Source organism: Mobula hypostoma, chromosome 8, assembly GCF_963921235.1.
Source record: "Mobula hypostoma chromosome 8, sMobHyp1.1, whole genome shotgun sequence".
Classification (NCBI taxonomy): Eukaryota; Metazoa; Chordata; class Chondrichthyes; order Myliobatiformes; family Myliobatidae; genus Mobula; species Mobula hypostoma.
This window is the reverse complement of record NC_086104.1, coordinates 125,585,717-125,594,669: the sequence shown is the minus strand read 5'-3', so window position 1 is coordinate 125,594,669 and position 8,953 is coordinate 125,585,717.

Here is an 8,953-nt window from a genome sequence, read left to right as displayed (position 1 = left end):
TGGTGGCATTTTCAAGTACATATCCCATTGTTTAAGAATTTTTTCTTCTTCTTCACCAGTCTATTCATGTGTTCCTTTTCAGGAAGCAGCTGATATGGATTCCACTTATATGGTAAGCTTACTCAGTAGCCAGGCAGCTTCCGCTAAACCTTAATTTAATTCCGAATTGTATTGTTATCGAGGATACTCAATTTCTGTCCCTTCTCCACAGGGTCTGAAATTGGAGGAGCAATCGGTTTACAGCCACCTAAGGAGGTAGTTATATTCTATCTGTCTATCTATCTATCTATCTATCTATCTATCTATCTATCCATTTATCTACCAGTCATAATTCTATCTATCTGTATATCTGTTTATCTGCCTTTCTATATTTTGATCACAATCTGTATTCTATTGTCTAATACCTTGCTATCCGTGTACGTTCAACTCTCTTCCCGTCTGAAATCGTGTGTTTGTGAGGGGGAGAAGTTTATGTCTATGCTAGTGTATGCGTTTATCTGTCCATCTATCAATAGCTCTTTTCAGTTAGCCTTGTTATTTATTTGTATCTTAGTCCTGCTTTATGAGCTGAACGATATGGTGGGTCATTATGTACAGTTCGCGAACATGAAATTGGAACAATCGGCGCGGTATTTTGATAGTTAAAGGAAATAATTTGTAATGTGGAACAGAGCACCAATATACATTGCAATGCTTCAGTAAATAAAATCTGATTCATTAGATTAGATTATATTACTTGTGCAAAGTATTGTACAAGTTGCAACTCTAAACCTATCAATACACAAATACTTCCCACACCAAACTCGGCGGAACGCAGTTCCCCACCCAACGTCATTAGATCTCCAGCCGAAGACATTTAAAACCCATGCCAACATCGAAAAAGTGCACACTGACCCCTACATCCCCTAAGCAACCACGCCAATAACTCTTTTCTCCCTTTCAGGTAAGATGCATGTGTGCTCCTAAGAAATATGAATCATATTCCGAAGAAGGTTTTCTGTCCATAGATCTGAAAAATGCATCGAATCCTCTGGCTTTTTCATTGGTGTGAATTTCCCGAGTTATACCAACTCCAATTGCCCACGTTGAAAGGCATTATTTTAATCAACTCCTGATATGTCGATACACCGATATTGAAGGTCGTAGGTACATTTCCATCTTCACGTGGCCCGATGCCTCCTCCCTCGACAACCTGCCGAATTCAGCTTTTGAGCTTTCTGTCAAATCTGGACTTTAGAGCGGCCGATTTTCAATGGGCCCATCATTTGTAATCACTGTTCCTGCTGGTCTTTGCCGAAATAAGGTGCTCAACGCTTTGCATTCTAAATCGTAATAATTTTGGGGCAATGGTTCCTTAATTGGACACATGCCATTTGTTACTTGCCACTTTTCAATTTTCTTCTCTTATGTGGTACATTGGTTTACTGCGTGTAAGATGCAAAATAAAAGATAAATATTCATGCAGTCTTACATACAGTAGAGCAAATCGCATATTTGAAAAATGTCAATATTTGCCCACGGCAACAGTAAAGTAAGCCGTGCCGCGAGAGTCCTCGTTGATGCCTACCCTTGAGCTAAGCAGGCAGTGAGAAACCGCTGCGCAGCCCGCTTGAACTCGCTATAAAACAGAACAACTCCCCTCCCTAAAGTTCCCACTACGTTAGCTGGCGTGCAACTCATCTCTGCTAGCATAACCTGCTGCAAGAATACTGGGGCTCTTGAAATCAGTGGCAGAGTACAGCCACTTCAACAAATATGTGAATTTTTTAGTTTGATTAAATGCTAATTTGACTCTGTAATTGCTAATAACAACCATGCAAGTGTATTTTACTCGTATCGTAGCAGCAAATAAAATATAAATGACTATGTTTTCCCTAATTCGTCTGCACATTATGTGTGTGCAATACAAGCAACGCACGATTCCCCACTCTGAATCTACTGTATTAAAGTGTAACATTGCACAGATACTAGAAAAACTCAAAGGGAAATGTAACAGATCTACATGAAGAAAACTGCGTACCTGGATGGAAATCCGGATGAAAATAACTCAAAACAAACAAAAGGTAATTTGAAATTTGAAATAAAAATGATAAGTGCTCGACCTGTTTGACAGGGTAAGAAGCCACCCGTGGAGAACGAAATTGCGTTGTTTAGTCCACAACAATAAAACTGAGCTTCGAATCATCTGTCATTTTAATCTTGCATAATCACTACCCCTTCTGTTCTAACGATGGCAAGCATGGACCCAACACAAGTATCCTGAATTCAGAGACAGAGCCATTTACAGTTGTGAGGAGAAAACAACTTAAGCAGTTATAGAATCAAAACGACATATGTCTGCTGAGTCATAACATAGGGTCATATAACGTTCAATCTTTCTGGGGGGAGTTAAGAAATTTCAAGGTAAAAAAAATACCATTATGGGAGGCATATATAGGCCTCCGAATATTAGCCAAGGTGTAGGGTTTAGATTGCACAGGGAGCTGCAAAAGGCATATAATAAGACTAATGATATAATTGTAATTTGCCAACTTCAATATTCAACGGGATTGGGAAAAACAAGTTGGTGTTGGAATGCAAGAAAGTGAATTTGTTGAGTGCCTACAAGATGGACTTTTAGAGCAGCTTGTGCTTGTGCCTACTCAGGGAAAGGGTATATTTGATTGGGTGTTGTGTAATAACACGGATCTTATTAGAGATCTTAGCGTAAATGAACCCTTAGAAGGCAGTGATCATAATGTGATTGAATTCATACACCACTTTGAGGGGGAGAAGCACAATTCACTGGTATCAGCATCACAATAGAATACTGTACAGGAAATTACAGTTGCCTGAGAGAGGAGTTTGCCCAGGTGGTTTGGAGAAGGAAGTTGGTGGGAATGACGGCACAGCAGAGATGCCAGAAGATTCTGGGAATAGGTCACAAGGCGAAGGGTAGATATGTCCCACCAAAGAAGAAGTTCTCAAATGATAGGGCAAGGCAACCGTGGCCAACAAAGAAAATTGAGGTCTGTATAAAAACCAAGGAAAGGGCATACAAGTTGGTAAAAAATAAGTGGGAACTTGGATACTCCTAATCTTGTGGTTAAAAGGAGCACAGCCCGGCAGCGGCCCTTTGGCCGAACAGTTCTATGCCGGCCAAAGTGCTCACCAAAGCCAGTTTACAATTGTTTGGCCAGATTCCATCCAAGTGTCTCGAACAAATGCAACCCACGTATTAGTTATAATGCCACCGATATTTTCCAAGGTTTTCTGGAATTCAGATGTATATATCGGGGATGGCTGAATGTTCAGAGATGCAGATAGCTGAGGGAAGACCCTATAGAGTTTATAAACTTATGATTCATACCTAGTCATAGTCTTACTCCACAGACAGTAGAATCTAGTACTGGAGGGTATCGGCTTTTGTGGAGGGGAGAGGCATTGAGTGGAAGTCAATGAGAGCTGCTTTTGTTCACAAAGAGGGTAGTGTTTAAATGTGATGAACTGCCAGAGGGTGTGGTAAAGACAGGAGGTATTACATGGGCATAGAGCGGTATCATTCTGATGTAGGCTGCATTATGCACCCAGCTCTTCAGTCTATAGACGAACTGGATGGATATGACTCATTTCAGACCATGGGGAAGAAGGGGAGGGAATTTAATTTGTGGTAATCCAAGGAAAGAGAGTTTGGATTCTGAAATAATTTTTCCAGTGTAATCCCCAAGCGCGACATTCCTGGTGAGTTCCTGCTTTTCCTGCCCGGTATATCTAATGAATAATTGCTGCCCGTGCTACCTACCATGGAAGCGCACTTTAGCTATTCTACTGGCAGTCTACATCCTACTCTTGGTAGACATGAAGTACGCACACAATAAACTGTATACTTCGTGTTCTACAGCCTTGAAACAGGATACAACAACCCCTCTTCGCCTTAGCCGCTGTCATGAACCAAACCAGCTTCAAAAATTGGTAGGTAGATTCTTTATTAATCCCAAAGGAATTTACAGTGTCATGATAGTATTACAAATGCACATCTATACAAATATTAGGAGATACTTAAGAAATAATATATAATAAGTTACCTTAAAAATAAGATGCCCCGGATTTACAAATTTAATTTATTCTGTTACACCCTCAAGTACGTCTAATTTGACTCCTACAACATTGCCAGCCTTTCTAATCAGTTTAATGAGTCCGTAGAATAACCCATCTTCATGCCATTGCCCTAGCACACCACCACATAGAAGATTGTACTGGAAGAACATGTGAAGGAGAAGTCTGCATACTCCAGAGAACCTCAGTCTCCTCAGGAAATAGAGGCGCCTTGGTTCTTTTTGTACATGGCCTCTGTGTTGATGTTCCGCTCAGGTCTGCCATCCAGGTGAATTCCCAGGTACTTGTAAGTCCTCAGCACACTTACGTACTCACCATCAATAGTAATAGGGAGAAATGCAGGCTTGGTCATCGTAAAGCGCATCACTATCTCTTTTATCTGACTGTTGTTGCGCTGCAGATGATTCAGCTTCCACCATTCGACAACGTCCTGCAGCAGGGCCCTGTACTCATCCTGCCGTCTTCCATTTATACACCCAACTAATGCTGAATCATCAGAGGATTTCTGCAGATGACACATCTATGAAGCCTCACAAACTTTAGTCTACCAGACAGGTCGTCTATTATCCAGGGTACAATGGAAGTGCCAACCCATACTGAACGGAGCTGATCCCCCAGCAGTGAGGGCTGTATGGTATTGAAAGCACTTGTGAAATCAAAATACATGATATTCACAGTGCTGCCCTGCTTATCCAGATGGGAGTAGGCTCTGCTCAGCAGGTAGATGACAGTATCGTCGACTCTAATGTGCTCCTGGCAGGAAAACTACAGGGGATCGAGGGCCAATCCGAGTAGAGGTAGGACGTGAGCCAGGACAAGCCTCTCAAGGGTCTTCATGATGTATGAAGTCAGGGCCAAGATTACGGCCCAGTGCAGTCAGTGTCGTACAGTTGAAAAGTAGTCTTTCAAACCTACTGTCAAGAGTGTGTTGCCCAAATACTATGTCTCATTTTCCACTAGGGGCTGAAGACATTGGTACAGAGCAATCCAGCATGTTTGCCGAGCCACCCAATGACCTTAGTTGGTGAAACATATGGCCACTTGCTCTCTGTGACCCTGCCGAAGCTAAAATGAGAGCAACCAGCTCAGAAAATCTTACAGTATTGACCCATGGATACAGGCAAGCTTCTGCTCCATTGCTTTGAGTCGGTATCCCGCTCCATATTTAAAAAAAAAATCAGCAGGCAACCGAGTTGACTGGGCATTTTTAATTAAAAATACTCACTGCACTGGGAATAGGGTGCAGGAGCCGAACGCCTAACACTCCACGTTTGAAAAAAAAATCCGTTTCTCATCAGCCTCCAGATTTCTGAATGGTCCATGAACTCACGAACACTACCTCATTGTTTGTCTATTGCACTGTTTTTTTTTGTTTTGCAATTTATAGTCATTTGTATTCCTTGCAGTGCAATGCTTCCAGAAAACAACAAATTTCACGACATGTCGGTAATGATTAACCCGATTTTGATTATAAGAATGTCCTGAATATTACGGATTTTGTCAGCAAGTGCGTAACGTATGGGCTGTTGTACCAATGAGGTCATTCTGGGAGTTCCTGAACTGGAAAACATGGATTAATCAGGAGATCCACTCCAGAATGAAGTCCGGTTCTGCAGCGTTCATTCGAGTCGACACCGAGTTAACAAAATTAAATACTATATCTATAAAGCTGTCAGATATACCAGAAGACAATACCTGAATCGAGTCTCAAAACAACCGCAAGATGTGGCCGGGCTTACATACCACAAAGGGTTACAAATCAAGATCAGGCAGCATCGGCGACAGCAGTGCATACCTTCCCGTTTACCTTCATACTTTTTGAATAGAAGGAAATTGGAATCCCACGACCCACCAGACAGACTGCAATGCTTCCGAGTTCATAGTTATCTTTGTAGACTTAAAATCAGCCTTCTGGAGAGTGAAACCGTGAAAAACATCTGGCTCGGATAGTGGACATGTCGTTTCCTCAGATCTTCTGCAGACCAACTGGCGGGGATAATTCTATACATGTTAACCTCTCCTTGATCCGGTATGTGTTTCCAATCTGCTTTACGAAGACCAATAGAAACGTAGACTATAATAAACATTTAACATAAAGCAACCTTTCTCGATGAACAGCGCCCCGTCCTTCGGACATACACCTGTAGCTCCTGAAGCAATTCATATTGGCTCTCACCGTAGTAAGCATAAGATATGTGTCTTATAAAGTTAGGGCCTTGAACAGCAGGAGGGCGCTGCATATCAAATAAGAATAACAATCAGGTGCAGAGCAAAGTTTTCTGTTCACACTATCATGCTTTCTCAGTCATGGCTGATCTACTTCAGCGCAATTTCCCGCCCTTTTCATGTCCGGTAAGATCTAGAAGAGTACTAATCTATCTTTTTGTTAACGATGGCGTCAACACGCATCAATATGCTACCGGACACAGAATTCCAAAGATAAACCATCCAGTGGGTGGAGAAATTTTCCTAGTTTCTCTGCTCTGCATTTATCCGTTATTTTTAATCGATGATCTGCCACCTCCGCCCACACCCTGATCATCCAATAGCGAGTTCCATCAAATATACAGAAATATACGTAGTTACACAATCAGAAGATTATTCAAATGAAGGAAACTTCCCCGTTTGAACAAAGGAAGTCTACTCAATGTAGTCCTGAAAGACTACCGCACAGCTCTGAGAATAGGAATTCTGCTGACACGCTGAAACTTTCTTGCTGCTGAGTAAAACTTGACGTTTTAGTTTGCTTCGTAAACCTCAAATTTCCCCTTTCAGTTCCTGTCGGACAAACCTGACACATTGTCTGTGCATGTGATGGTTGTTAGGAGTTATTTATTTTCTATTTCTCAGAACGCGCAGACATATTGTTCGCCATGAAGGGTCGATTAATAGAAATCTCATGAATAAAATCTCTGTGCAGAGTAAAGTGTCAGCAGTAACAACGAACATGTCCCCATCAAAGGGTCTAGGAGATCACCACACAATGTATAAGAGTGCATGCCTCAGGTGAATTGGCAGCTACTCTTGTCCCACTCGTTATCAACTCTTACCTTTAAGAAGGACGCAGTTCGAAAGACAGTTAGGAAGGACATAGTCTTAAAGAACAGTTCAAATAAAGCAACATTCATCGACTAAAGGCCAAACGTATTGCGTCAATGCAGAAAATTCTCAGCTGTTAATTGGCCTCTTTGAAAAGGGTTGGAGAAGTAACCTAAAAAGACAAACATTTCAAATCAATTTCAATTCAACTTCGTCTGTTGAAGGTGCAGGAGATGAAATATATTAGCTTTGTTTTCCTTTCATATTTCCAGTACTTGCATATTTTTGCATCATCCAACGTAACGTGTCGAGTTAAAGTTCATTTAGTAAAACTGAGAGAAGTTAGATGTAAATCCTAAGTCGCTGAGAAGTGGAGAATTGAAGACAACACAGCCATCCTGTCCACGCTGATGAGCTGTCTCTTGGCGGTGGCAGCTGTTGGTGCTGGAGTTCGAGGATAATTGGCACGTCATCAAAGACACTCGCAAATATCTACAAATGTACCGTTGAGGGCCTACTAACTGATTCCCTTACCGTCTGCTATGGAAGGACAACAACACAGGATCAGCAAAATCTGCAGGAACTTTCATCCTGGGCATTCACTTCCCCAGCATCCAGGCCACCTTCAAAGAGCGACGCCTCAAACAGGCCGCATCCATGGCTCAACTGAGAATTTAAAGAAGATCAGTTTAATCCCGCATTGTATGGAGGAGTGGGTTCTTCTTCCTGGAATAGTAAGGAATGGCATGGAACCTGATTCTAGCGGCAGAGCTCCAGGAAACATGGTAAGTATTCTGTTGTAAGCATTCATGGTAAGTATTTCACGCACATCTGCTCTCATCTATCCTCCCGTCACTCCAATAGGAATAGGGTTCCCCTTGTTCTCACCTACCACCCCATCAGCCTCCGGGTCCAACTGTCATGGTCCGATCCGTGTAGTCCCCATTTCGGTTCACAGTCCGGTCCGTGGACTCAGGACTCCGGGTCTTCCAGCTGTCCCTTGTTTGAGTTAATCATTGGCACCTGATTCAAATCTTTGGGCTTGCAATAGAAGTAGCCTTGGGATTGAGTGTGGGCTGCTGGTTTGTCTCGTCAGTTCCCCTTGGAGCAACCTGCTGACGGAAAGCTGGTGAAACCATTCAGGATCTCTTGGCCTGCTTGGAGGACTACCGCTTCATGGAGCCTTGTTGCCACCCGTTGGAGTAGCCTTCGCGGTATGGACTTGGCTGTTTCCTGGGCCGGCTGAGTGGCTGCCATCCACTCCGAGCTAGGTAGGGATCTGGCTGTTTCTGTAGCCAGCTGAGGTTGCTGGCTGAACTGAGACTTGGAGCTACCTCGGAGCAGAGATGGAACTGTCCGTTGTTCTTTGGTGTTTGTCTCTTGTCCTCGCCTCCGTGGGGTAAGTCGGGCCGTCTGGCCCTTGCCCTACAGGGGGGTCATGTCTTGTCCTCGCCTCCGTGGAATAAGTCAGGCCGTCTTGCCGTTGCCCTGCGGGGGGGGGGGGGGGACATGTCTTGTCTTGTCTTTTCCTCTGTTGGGTAAGTCTGGCCGTCCTGCCGTTACCCACCCAACATATGGACCTGTCCCACCTTGGTGTGGAGAAGTTGAGTCCCGGCTTGCCTTAAGATAAGTCCCGGCTCTATGTCTATGTTCTGTCCTGTCTCATGTTAGTGTCCTGTTAAAGATGAGCCCGGCTTGTCGAAGGATAATTCCCGGCTCTATTTAGATATTTAGTTCCCAGTCTGTCTCTGAGTCCAAGAACGGAAGCCTCGAGGATCCCGCAGCCAAGCTCCTAGAACGCAAGCCTCGAGGATCCCGC